This window comes from Vulpes vulpes, chromosome 1 (genome assembly GCF_048418805.1).
Source record: "Vulpes vulpes isolate BD-2025 chromosome 1, VulVul3, whole genome shotgun sequence".
Taxonomy (NCBI): Eukaryota; Metazoa; Chordata; class Mammalia; order Carnivora; family Canidae; genus Vulpes; species Vulpes vulpes.
In genome coordinates, this window is record NC_132780.1 from 60,014,031 (window position 1) to 60,028,512 (window position 14,482).

Consider the following 14,482-nt stretch of genomic DNA (forward strand, 5'->3'; position numbering starts at 1 on the left):
GGGTTCCTAGGTCAGTGAAGCATCTGACTCTTGGGTTTCAGCTCATGATCTCATGATGTCAAGGTCATGAGATTAAGCCCCGTGTTGCGCTCCATGCTCAGTGCAGAGTTGGCTTGTCCCTCTCCCTCTGCTCCTCCCCCTATCACTCTCTCTCTCATAAATAAATAAAATCTAAAAAAAAAAGCGAGAAAGTCTTATCTGGTTAAAGACATTGTATCTAAGGTGTGTTGCATGATGACTTACAGAGAGCAAAGGTGTAGAAGGCTCAACATAGGTATGACTATGCTACTCATTTTTCTGCCCTTGACTATGCTACTCATTTTTCTAAAAGCCATTTAAGAAGGTGAGAGAGTGAAGTTTATTTCCTAATCTTTGCTTTAAAGGAATAGCAAATAGAATATACAGTTTTGATAACCGGAATTAAAACTATTCCTAAAGGGAATGCTGTGATTAAAGTCACAGTAAACTTCATCAGTGTTGAAGGTCAGTTTCTCTACACATGTTTACACAGAGTTGGTGATCTGTTTGGAGAGACAAATGCAAGAGAGCTAGGATTTTAACTGATTGTCTGGTTTCCATGAGGTAATAGTTTAATGCATCTGTGTGAGGGTAGAGACTGCTTGATTTTGAATCCCAAAGGCCTAGCCTAAACCAAGCACTTAGTAGGTACTTGGTAAATGTTTGCTAAATGCACCATTATTGAATCATAGAAAAGCTAGCATAATATTTGATTGAAGTAATGGAAGTCTATGTAGTCTGTAGTATAAGATGATTCATTCCTAAAATATGATGTATGCTTCTGAGTACCATGTTTTCAGACTCACAGTGACAAAATGCTATGCAGGAGAAAAAAAAAAACAAACCTGGAAATTTGAAGAAAAATGAAACCTGTGTCCTGTGGGGACAGAACGTTATAGTGGAACAAAGAAGAAAAAGGGAAGATTTTTAAATAGGCATTTAAAAAAATTAACAAAAAAATCCTTATGTAAACACGAGGACAGGCTTGTTATTAAGATAGGCTGGTAAAGAGCAAATATAGGCAAGCTATAAAGCTGTAAATTGTAGTTAATTTTTTTTTAAGATTTTACTTATTTATTCATGAGAGACACAGAGAGAGAGAGAGAAGCAGAGACACAGGCAGAGGGAGAAGCAGGCTCCATGCAGGGAGCCCGACGTGGGACTCGATTCCGGGTCTCCAGGATCATGCCCTGGGCTGAAGGCGGCGCAAAACCGGGGAGCCAGAGAGATTCAGAGAGATTGGCAAGTATGATGGTAGTATGTGCTCAGTCCCCAAGGAGGGAGCGTTAGTGACAAAAATCTCTTGAAAGGCGATGAGAAATAATGGGGTCAAGGTTTTCTAGGTATATTGCAATCTCTAATCACCTTCATATTAAATCAAAGAGTAAAGGTTTTGTACCACAATCAGACAACATAAAATTCCAGAAGAGGTCTCTGAAAAAATTGCTGCAAAAATACATGGAAAAACTAAACAAAAGCACTTGAATTTATATTTGTCATAACTTCTTTCCTCCTACTTGTCCCTGGTAAATTTGAGGACAAAGCCAGTGTTCTGGTTAAACAAAGAGATTGCTCTGGGCTTGACAATGTGAAATAAGAGATTTTCTGTCTAATTCTTCCCATATGTTGGACAAACTAAGTTTATTGTTCAGAGTACTTTGATGGGGCAAAAAAGTTAATGAAGTAAAAACAAGTAATGAATCCAGTAAATTCATTATAATTCTGAATCTCCCACTGTTATATGTTGCTATTAATTCTTCCATTGCCCTTTCTCTATGGTAGGACTTACACGTCATATTCATTTATAACTATACCCATTTTTTTTTCCCCTGAAGACAAAGTTTTTTTCAGGCTGATATTTTTTGAACATTTTCCCTTTACTGTCAGTTAAAAATATGTTACCTGCTATAAGGATATATGTAACGTATGTATAGAAGTTCTAAGGTATATTGATATAATGCATACCAAGAATCTGTAATTTAATTAAAAATGTTACCGGCTTTACATCTAAACTAGTGCTTGCTTTTTTTCCGTATCCTCTTGACTCCCCCTTTTATCCTGAGAGTCAACACAGAGATAAATCATTCTTTTGACTTAAATTAAATAAAAAATTGTATGTTTGCCTAAACAATAGTGTATTATATGTGCTTGTTTTGAGCTACAAAATTTGTGTCATAGTGTGTATAGCCTTCTGATACTGGCTTTGTTCACTTAATTATATGTGTAAGAGGCACCTATGTTGCAAGTCTTGGTTTACTCATCTGTACTGTTTTATTTCACATGTGAACACATCACAATTTCTTTTCTTTTAGATTTGTTTTCTCTAATTCTTTTTTTATTATTATTACAAACATTGCTACTGTGAGCCCTTTGGAGCACATTTACAAGCAATTCTCTAGTATATAAATATGAATTTCTCTAGGATTGGAAATTCTAGGGTATGGGATATGCACATGTTCTGCTCACAAAGTAATGCCAAACTATTTCCCCAAGAGGTTGTTCCAGTTTACCCTCTCTTCATATTTTATGTGTTAGAGTTGACCCATATCTTCTCTAACTTGATATTGTCAGTCTTCTCAATTTTTTCCATTCAAGTTTTCACAAAATATTTTATTATAAATATGAACATTCACAGGCAATTTTTTTCTTTTAATATTTATTTATGATAGTTACAGAGAGAGAGAGAGAGAGAGAGAGGCAGAGACATAGGCAGAGAAAGAAGCAGGCTCCATGCACCGGGAGCCCGATGTGGGACTTGATTCCGGGTCTCCAGGATCGCACCCTGGGCCAAAGGCAGGCGCCAAACCGCTCCGCCACCCAGGGATCCCCTCATAGGCAATTTTTTAAACAAAAGGAGATAGTATTAAAGTGGCAGTTAGGACAATTGATGTTCATTCATTCAACAAGTACTTATTGAATGCCTGCTGGGTGGCTATCACTGTGAAAAAATGTGAGCATTTAAATAAAAGCTATAAAAAGTGTTCTCACTCTAAGGGGATTATAATTTATATAAAACTGAAGCATTCAAATACTACTACAAGATAGCATTGTCATTTTTCAGTTTTCTTTCTCCCCTGCCTTCATATTCTTTGTCTCTATACCTTTGGGCTTCCCAAGAAAGGAATTTCAGTGTTTCCTACCTTGAAAGTAACCTTCAAGTGTCTGTTCTCTTTTTTCTTGCCATTCAGTCCATCAACTTATATTTGGACGGCTGCTACAATCTCTTCAGCAGAATGGATAGTTTAATGAATGAAGCTTTCTACATGAGTGAAAAGATATGTAGGAAAGTAGAAGAAAGTGCAGTGTAGGATCTGAGATGGTAGAAAAAAATAATTTGGATTTTATCCTATAGAGAAGGGCAGCTAAAGGATTAAATAATTATATTTTCCTGATTTACTCAGAAGGGATTACATTTAGAAGGGATTTGCTGAAGTTAAATGTACAAAAGAAGAAAAGGCATATGTGTAAATTCTAGGAATATGTCTTTTTTATGGAGGAAATAAAACATCCTGGGATACCAAAAACCAGATCTAAGACAATTTCTAAACTAGTATTTTCAGTAAGTACAGCAAATTAATCAGACCACATTATCCTAGCAGAAAAAAAAATCAACATCCTTCTTACCTGGCATAAATTATTCTGGATAAATTTAGTGTTTACCATGAAGTGGTCTTCTCTTTCTAAATAGTTTGTCTTATTTTTAAACTTTTGTTTTCTATTGTTCTGATGTCAAACATGATTAGCTACTCTCCTAATTTGTATATAACACAAAATTCCTACCAAATTCTGTAGCTCAATATTCACTGATTTAGACTCTTAGTTTACATAGTCAAACATATTTTTGGAAAGACTATGAAGTTTAGCACAAAAATTCAGAGTGCAAATGAAGTGGGGAATGAATGAGAATCAGGCAGTGGGCTGAATGACATTCAGAATGTCCAATTTCTCTTACTACTTTTTTATAGCATAGTTTTTATGAAAATCTTTGCTAGTGGGTTTTGATGGCTTAGGGAGGGAAAAGCATTATTAAGGAAGAGGCTTGAATTCTAGGATCCGTATAATTTTTTTTTTTAGATCTGATGAATTTTAAACTATTTTAAGGATGTTTTAGTAATCATACATTTATCCTATCTGCAAATGAGTAACATTAAATTTGTTTGCCAAACGAAACTATTAGAAAAATAGTAACTTGCAAGACGGATATTATTAATTCTTCTGTGAGTAGAGGCCATTAGTGAGGTACTTATACCTAGGAAGAAGTAATAAAAAACAACTGCTTCTCTTAAAAGGAAACAATGCTTACTGTTCTGCATTTTTGTTTCTATTTCTCCTATATAGACCACATTAACCTGCAATATTATGAAATCAATGCCACATCCTTTGGATAGGTATAGCCTTCAAGTTTTTCTGGAATGACAAATAATGCACATTTAGAGTTGGTGGAACTTTAAAATTCTCTGATAAATGTCTATAAAAATTTGTTATTGTTTAGTTTAAACATTTTTTGGATTTTTTTTTGAGGTGCCTCTCCATCATGCTGAATTTCATAAGCAGATCCACTGTGGTTCAAAATTAACAATGGAAATAAAGGGAGAAGAACATTTTGTAGCAGAAAACTTGTCTGGAAATTTTCATGCTGTAAGTGGAGTATGGCATTGCTAGTTGTTTCATTATGTAATGTTTATAAACCTAATTTTAAGAAGTAGATATTAACCCTTCAAAAATAAACAATGAAACCTAAACATACATACAATCTTAAAATTATAATTTAGGTTGCCTAATCAAGCCTGGGACATATTTGCTAATGGTTGAAGGAAGCTGTTTATGCCTTTCTGAGAACAGTTTATTTTTGTATTTATTCCTTTTTATCCCTATTATCTTCTCCCAGCCCCACATAGTCAATAAGTCATTTTTTATGTGTATTTTTACATTTTATATATAAAAGTATATATGTTTGAAATATTTTATACAACTTTCAGTATTAATATGCTAATATTTGTACCTTACTTTTTGTTATATTATTCTTGATCTTCTGAAAAAATCAGAGTAAACTTTTTCCTTATTTGGTGTGTGGGTATTCTGTTTTTTTTTCTTTTTATACTTTATTATTATTATCATTATTTTAAAGATTTTATTTATTTGGGAGAGAGAGAGAGCCAGAGTCAGAGCATGAGTGGAGGTGGAGGGGCAGAGGGAGAAAGAGAAGCGGACTCACTGCTGAGCAGAGAGCCCAATGCGGGGTGTGATCCCAGGTCCTTGGGATCATGAGCTCAGCTGAAGGCATATGCTTAACTGACTGAGCCACCCAGGGACCCCGTTTTTTTATTATTTTTCTTAAAGAAAAATGTGGAAAGTACTAATCAGAACAGAGAATAGGAAAATCACACATGATTCTACTACCTAGGCGTGGCTGTTTCACATTTTGGCTTACTTCTTTTTAACTTAAAATTTTTTTTTAATAGAGCTAAGAAAAAAAATAGAGTTAAGATTTTTTTTGCAAGGAATTTTGTGACTTTTTTTTTTCATGTTCATTATAACAAAAGCATTTAAGTCTTTTTTTTTAAATTAATTTTTATTGGTGTTCAATTTACCAACATACAGAAAAACACCCAGTGCTCATCCTGTCAAGTGTCCACCTCAGTGCCCGTCACCCATTCCCCTCCAACACCCGCCCTCCTCCCCCCTTCCACCACCCCTAGTTCGTTTCCCCGAGTTAGGAGTCTTTATGTTCTGTCTCCCTTCCTGATATTTCCCAACATTTCTTCTCCCTTCCTTTATATTCCCTTTCACTATTATTTATATTCCCCAAATGAATGAGAACATACACTGCTTGTCCTTCTCCGATTGACTTATTTCACTCAGCATAATACCCTCCAGTTCCATCCACGTTGAAGCAAATGGTGGGTATTTGTCGTTTCTAATTGCTGAGTAATATTCCATTGTATACATAAACCACATCTTCTTTATCCATTCATCTTTCGATGGACACCGAGGCTCCTTCCACAGTTTGGCTATTGTGGCCGCATTTAAGTCTTTACAGCATAATTTTGTTTATATAATATTTCATTTTTAGATATATCTTAATTTAATAATTTCCAGATGTTAGACTTTCATTGTTTAAAATTTTTTGTTATAAATAATATTGTATTGAACATTTTTGTACATAAATATTGGTCTTTTATTTTATGATAAATTATTAGATAGGGAAATATATTGCTAAGTTATTTTCAGACAGGTTCTATCAGTTGTCTTACTAGCAGTGTATGAGGATCCTTGTATTATTAAGCTCTTGTAAATATTCAATATAATCTTTTTTTTCTTATTTGATGGGTTAAAATAAAGTAGCATCCATTTTTACCTACTTTTCATTTTTCTTTATTAATGCAATTGAACAATTTTTTCAAATGTTTATTATCCATTTGCCTTTTTTATATGTTGTCCACTCATTATCTTTGTTCACTTATCAATGAGTCGTAGTGTTTTGTTTATTTCTAAGTATGAGCTCTTTGTATTTGCAAAGTATTTTAAAAATTTCATTCAGGTTTTGTTCAATTTTTGCATTTTTTGGGTTACTCACAACTTTCAAATTTTTCTTTTTACTATTCTTATTGCTTTAATTTTAGAAAACTCTTCCAGATTATATATGTATATTCAACTAAATATTAACTCTAATCCATGTTAATTATTGAATATCTGTATTGTATATTTTCCAAAACTCAAGCGTCTCAGCCTTATGTCCTATTTGTTTTATGGTGTCTTATCTGTTGTATCTGAGATTCGTTTTGAGGTTTTTCTATCCTTTGATCTCTCTTACTGTTCTTACTATACTGATTAATTACATTTTTGTTATATATCTGCTATATTGCATGGATACATATCTGTATCTGATGGGACTTGCTCTGAAGTCTTTGATTTTAAGAAACTTTGCCCAGTGGTTTGCCCTCAATTTGGGGGAATGTTTGGTCCCAAGACATTTCTTCACTGCTTCTTTCTCAATACATGGATACACCTTCATTATGTTTCATCCAAGGACAATAAGCTAATAATACTCTGGTTAAACCTTAGGAGCTAGAGGACTCTTGGCTATTAAAACAAGGAAAAGAATCCACAAAGCAGCTGCTAGTGATTATAGCACAAGAAGAGGAAATCACGGACAGGCCCAGAGGAGTAGACAAGAATTACCTGCAGCCTCTGAGGCCTCTGTGAGAAAGTAATGGGCAAAAGAACTCTTAGAACCACATCTGGCCTATGACTCAGCTAGGAAGGAAAGAGACAATAGGGAAACATCCCCAGAAACCTTGAGAGAGTTTTGTGAGTGTGAAACTATTGTGAAAATTAAAAACCAAAACAAAACATAACTGTCTTTGCTTATTAAGAGACCTTCAGGGGAGCTGGGGTATTCTAAATCTTTAAAGCAATATGAACTACCCAAGATCAGTTTACTAAGTTATATGATTATTATACTCAATTAGAAGTGAGATAAAAAGTAAGATAGTTTATGTTCCAGATGGAATTGCATTTTGGATAATAGTTTGAAATGAGAAATAAATGATCATCATGGGGCAGTCTCTCACACATTATGCTTGTGAAAAGGAGGTAAGGAGAAAGAAAAAAACATCTAAAGGCAAAAACTCCTATTATCAGGGGGTAATACTGATAAATTTTGGCTGTCTAATGGAGGAGCCTTAACTTGAAGACTAAGACTTGTGATTTCTCCAAAGGAGGGGATAAGGGGGGATCCCTGGGTGGCTGAGCGATTTAGCGCCTGCCTTTGGCCCAGAGTGTGATCCTGGATCATGGGATCGAGTCCCACATAAGGCTCCCTGCATGGAGCCTGCTTCTCCCTCTGCCTGTGTCTCTACCTCTCTCTCTCTCTGTTTCTCATGAATAAATAAATAAAATCTTAAAAAAAAAGTAGTTCAAATTCCCCCCCCCCCCAAAAAAAGGAGGAGCTAAGGGAACCCCATGGTGTCATTGAGTACTCCTGTTTATACCCAGGCTGCTTCTTACTTAGGGGTCACTATCCTGAATACAAAATTTTCTGTAGCTCTCTTTATCATTTCTTGTCTTTATCTTAAAAAGGGAGTCATTAGAGATGTGTGTGTGTGTCTATATATCTCTACCTCTATCTATCTATATTGTATATCTCTCAATTTCCTATCCCTTACAAAACCTAGACAGCAGGATATTGAGTGAATAAACAGAGCTGGAATTTTGAGAGTTCATTTAGTTTGATTTTTTTCTAGCATTCTTAGTTACCTAGAAAAGATTTTACCACTATCTTGACAATTGACTCAGTACTGTTTCCCGTAAGGCAGAAGGTTAAAGAGAAACAGTGACACAGACTCCTGATAACACAGTCAACACTGTGTTATCATGTACTTCCCCAAATAGAAAAGATCTATTTTAAAATTTTACATTTTATAGACATCAGTTTTCCCTGTACTTTAAGCCAAAGTCTCTTGCTTTCTGTGATTTTATTTATGCACATAATTAATTATGTCACTAGCAGATGGTTGCTTGAGATAGTAATTCATAGTAAACCTTCTTAACAATCATGTTATTAGACTGTGGAAGGGGTGGTCATCCTACTATCATAGGATGATGGAAGTTAGTTTTAAGCAACGATTATCATTAACTAGAATAGGATATCTTGGGCAAGGGAGTTTTTAAAATTTGAGGTTTATATCATTTTAAATCATGAACAGTCTTGAGATATTTTATCAGCCTTCTACCAACTTTCCCTATAACAGAAGGCATGATATGAGGCCTTACTATGGCATGTGCTAAATAAGAACGGCGCCTCACTAAGCTGGCTCAATGCCAATGTTGGGAGTACTCAATTTTGATGTGAAAATACTAATCTCACCTAGTGTTTTTATAGAACCTTTTTCTAAAGAGCCAAAGGCACTATATCAACACCATTTCATTATGGTAGGCTTATGTAACTTCAGTTCATCAAGCATATATTAATCTATGAGCCAAGTACTGGGCTTGTTGAGGGAGACATGGTGATACATATGTTTGGGCTTTGCAGTTCAATGATTCTCAAACTTTAGCATGTCTAAGAAGCATGTGGGGGCTTGTTAAAAATGTATGTTTCTGGTTCTTTTCCTTAGAGACAGATATCAAAAGGTCTGGGCTGGGTCCAGGATTTTTATCATGTATTTTATCATGTATTCCAGGTAATTGTGGTGCAAATGATGCTCAGGCATCACTTGATGAATGTTTAAGGTAGGACATAGACTTTGGGATCAAATTGACTACCTACTGGTTCTCCGGTTACTTATCTGTGTGATTAAATGAAAGCTCTTGGTTCCTGAACTCACCAAATCTTAGTTTCCTTAGTAATTTTTACTTTATGGAATTTGTAGGAAGATTGAATGGAAAGGTGTATGGAAGGAAAGTCCTTAGCAAAGTGCTTCATCTGGGGTACAAACCCACTAAGTGAATGCCTTTGTTAGTATTAACAAGCAAATCTGGACCAACTTAACTACTTTTGTGCAATCTAGTTGGGAAATGTTGAAAGTAAGAGTCTGTGGATAATTGAGGAGTCTAGGAAGAGTTGACTTACGATGAAAGGCAGAATGAGTCAGCATTTACAACTATAAATTTAAAAGGTTTATAGTGGTCCTGTGAAGAGACACAGCTAAAGAGCATGAAGATCCAAATGCAGGATGAAGTGATTAGAGTATTTGATGCAACTAGAGAAAGGAAAGGGGGAATTACAACAGTTTTCATAATACCTAGCAGGGAGGATTACTGACCATCCTGGCATATTGGAAGAAACACTAATTTAAAAAATTAAGTAAAATACCATTTTGCTAAGAGAAAAAGAAGCTGTTCATTTATTCTTTGTTGATAAATAAAAAAGGAAAGAAAATAAAAACCTCTTAGGGAACTTTTTTTCCAAAGAGCAAAGAAACAAAAAATTAAGGACTTGGTAAAGAATAGAGCTCATCAGATTAGAGATCCAGATTCTGAGATTACTACTATTTTTCAAATGCCATGCATTTGGACTGAAAAAAAAACCCGATATCTGTTTTTCATAACATTTTAGTTGTCTTTTTAATCCATAGTATAATTAAATTAAGTCATTTTATTGCCCTATTGTTTTATTGTGCATTTATTTTTAATGACACTTTGCACATAAACTTTCTATGAAGTGCTGAATAAGGAGTCTCTGAACAATAGGAAGAACCACTATTTTTGTAAAAGCTTATGTAATTGGAGTATATGAGACAATATAGGTAAATGAAAAATCATTACAAGTGGATTTGCTGGAAAAATAACTTACATTTATGAATTGCTCATTCAAAACTTGAGTCCTAAACTGGAGAACCAGATAATTTTTTATTGAAACAGAAAACTCATTTTGACCCTTAACCAGCCTGGAAAACTTTATGTACCAGTAGATTGCACACCAATCTAAGGCTGCCAAAGCCAATCAGAAAGTCTTCCCATTCTACTTCCCCAGATCCCACTATAATAGGAAATCCTTGCATAGAAGAACAATGACCAATCAAAGAGTTAAATATTTTCTCCTTTCACTCTATAAAATCCACTTTCCTTTCAAAGCCTTTTCAGTCTACCAGAGCTAAACTGACAGCAGCTGATTTTCTTTTTTTTAGTGAGACCGAGCTCTGAATAAATAGCATTTGATTAATTCTCTATATGGTTTTTATCCTTTTGGTAATCTAAATTAGGATTGATTTTTAGTCTTACTCATCCAGGGCCATAATGTTATAGTATATCACTTGAGATAACAGAACTGGTGTTGTATGGTTGTCCCCATACATGTATAGATGCATCACAAAATATGCACAAAGACTCTTTCAGCAAGCAGCTTCTCCCAAGAGAAGCAAGATATACAATCCTTCAATGTTTTAGCAAAAGAATTCTAGAGAAAGCATCTTAGTGTTGGGAAGTTTGGTTCATTCTGGACATCTGTGTCATAACATCACTGAATCTTAGATAATTTCCCAGTTACTGCTATTAGGCTACCTCTTGCCAGCTTCTTCCCCACAGGACATGGATCCTGCCCTCACACCTTTATTTTCCATCTGTTTTGAGGAAGGGAGAAAGACTAAGGGACAGGAGTAGGTCTCAGCTGTGAGAATCAATAGAAGGTATATCGTTAAATAAGGGATAAAATAAAAATGATTTGTAACTATGTGGGTTAACACTTGTATAAAACATTGTAATACTACTAACTACTTAAAATAAATAAGTTGGTCATTAAGAGGAATATATGTGTTTATGCTCAAATTAAGCTAATGCTCCCTGTCCCTGGTGATTATAGAATGGAACAGGTTGGGAGAGTGGAATAGAGGGTACTTGGCCACCTAATCTTACTTATAAATGAGTCATTTCTCCCATACTCAATGGCCTTCTTGACTAAAACTTGTAACCCTGGAAGAATTGGCTTTTAGAGAATTCTGGTAAATAGATTGTACCTATTTTACAGGTCCATCTAGAAATGTGAATATGCTATCTGGAGAGAATGACACATTTCATGTTAGTACCCATTAATCCTTAATATTGATTTGTTTATAGGATTAAGAGTTTCAAAGGACATGATTCGGAGGGAAGAGGTCATAAAAAGTGCTGTAGGTGAGGGTGGAATGCAAAATTTACTCAGGTTGAAATTTTGGATACGGTTGACAAAAGCATGTCTCTATGTTGTTAATTATATATAATTTTTCTTTCTTTGAAAAATATTTGGACTCTCTTTCAATATCCCTTCACTCCTGCCTTTCCTCCCTTTTACCCTCCCTTCTTTCCTTCCCTTACTTTTTCCTTTTACGTTTATTTAGAGTAGATCCTGACAATTAACAGTTCTGTTAAGTGGTAATTGAAATGTCCATTGGCATAATTTATCATATGTTGATCTGAAAGATCAAAATAGTTTTTAAGAACTTTGGCAGACCTCACCAGAGAAAATGTAAGATGGGATAGTTGCCCAACTCACCTCTGGAGAAGAAGTTTAGCATAAACATGACCTGAGAGGATGAGCAAGTCCCACCCAGATCACAGCAGGCCTGGCTGCAGACTTATTAAATGGCAAGCCAACTTGTCTGGGACCTAGGGAACAACCCATTAAATGAGGTCAGCATTTGTGGGAGAAGAAAGCTTGCAAAGGAAAATATCTCAAGTTTTGAGCATAGTGCAGTAGGTGCTGAGAATTAAGGTAAGGGGAGCCTAGAAATGGCCTTATTAACAACAGGTAAGACTTAAATAAGCACTTGCACTATTGCAGGTACTGGTCTAAGAATTTACAAGTCCTAAGTCATTTATTTCTTACACGCACCCCATGAAGTAAGTATTGATTTTATCCCCATGTTATAGATGAGAGATGCACCACATTAGCAATAGTTCAGTGATCTCTATTGCACGTGTCTCATGGTTGTCTGTGGGAACGTTTTTCTGAGGTACATACTTAGGAGTGGAATTGCTGGGTCACGGGGAATGCACATCCTCACCTCACTGCATGAGATCAAATTGTCCTCTAGAGTAATTGCACCATTTTAGCCTCTGAGCCATGCATATCCATTACCTCATATTGTCAGGTTTTTAAACTTATGCCAATTTGTGGGGGTAATTGTCTCTTATTTAATTCTGCTTACTAATGCTTTATCATAATTTCATGTTTATTGGCCATTCTGTTTTTCTTTTCTAGGAATTTATTTTTTTAAATTCTTTGCTCATTTCTATTGAGTTGTATTCTTTTATTGATTATACATGATTATGTACTTTGGCTACTAATTTTCTGCTGGCTATTCTTCCTCTCTTTCTTTCATAGTGTCTTTTGATGTACAATAGTTTAAAATTTTAACATAGTCAATTTATCAATTTTTGCCATTTATTATTCTAATCATGAATACCTAAATATATTTTCTTATACATAATAATTTCATTTTTGCCATGTCCAGTCTACATATGCACATGGCTCTGTTCCTGAGATGTCTTTCTGACATGTTTTTCATAAAATCCTCTGCCAATACCACGTTGTCTCAATTGCTTTTACTTTTTGGTTAGCCAAGATATCAGTAGGGTGATTCTCCATACCTTATTATTTTTCTTCAGTATTGTGTTTATTTATCTTGACTCTTACTATTTTTCTTCAATATTATATTTAGTATTCTTGGGTCTTTGCTCACTCTTATACATTTGATAATAAGTTTTCTTAACTTTGATGAAGGACCTTCTGTGAGTTTGGATGTAACAGAATGATTTAATAGATTAATTTGGGGTGTAGATTTTCATTTACTTAGGTCTTTTTCAATGTTTTCCAGTATTATTTTATAATTTCTTTGTGACATCTTTTGTAAGGTTTATCTTTGGTATCTTATTGCTGTTATAAATGGAAGCTTTAAAAAAATTTCACTTTTTGGCTCTTTGTTGTTGGGATATGGGAATGCAATTGATTTTCTGCATTGGTTGTTACATTGACCATTCATCTAGCAACATTGCCGAAGCCTCTGATTACTTGTAGTTATTGGGCCGTCAGTTCTCTTGGGAAAATAGTCAGTTCTCTTGGGAAAATGGCAGTTTTCTTTTATTCCTTCATATCTGTATCTATCTATTTATCTATCTACCCATCATCTTTTTACTCTTGTCTGACAGAGCTAGCTAGGACCTCCAATACAATATGATATCATACTGTTGATAGTGGGCATCGTTAGCTTTATCCCAGGGACCATACTTCTAATTTTGACTATTTAGTGATATCTTTGCTTTAGGCAAATAGGAAATTTACTACTATTTTCAGATAGGTTGGGTTATACTGTAATAATAAATGACCTTAACACTTCGGTGGCTTTCACAGAAAGGTTTTTGTGTGGTTCACACTTCTTTTCCCTTATGGGTTGCTCAGTCATGGCTCAGCTCACCTCACCTCTGCCTCTGTAACACTAGCATTTACATGGCTGAAGGAAACAGTTCATGGGAACAGTGTTATGGCTCCTGAAGTTTCTTCCTGGAAGAGGGGACATATCTATTCTACTTCCATTTCTTTGACCAAAGGAAGTCTAATGGCCCTGCTTGATTTTAAACAAGACTGTGAATATATGATATATACGATATACAATATACAATCCTCCCTCAGGGAGGCTGCAAATATTTTGAACAGTAATATATTTGCCCACAATGGATATAATCAACTTTAACAATGGATATATTCAACTTCCTTCATTCCAATGTTTATTTAAGTTTTATAAAGGATTTTTTTTTTTTTTAAGTTTTATAAAGGATTTTGTTCACAATTTTGAATTTATTGCTGTGGAGTTATTTTATTTAGTAACTCTCTTTTTCTAAACCTAAGAAAGAATTATCTGAATTAAGGAAGTAAACTTCCAAGTCTTAAAAAGTCTTGTTTAAGTAATCATGATCTGAGGTGCCTGGATGGTTTAGTCAGTTAATCATCTGCCTTTGGCTCAGGTCATGAGCCCAGAGTCCTGGGATC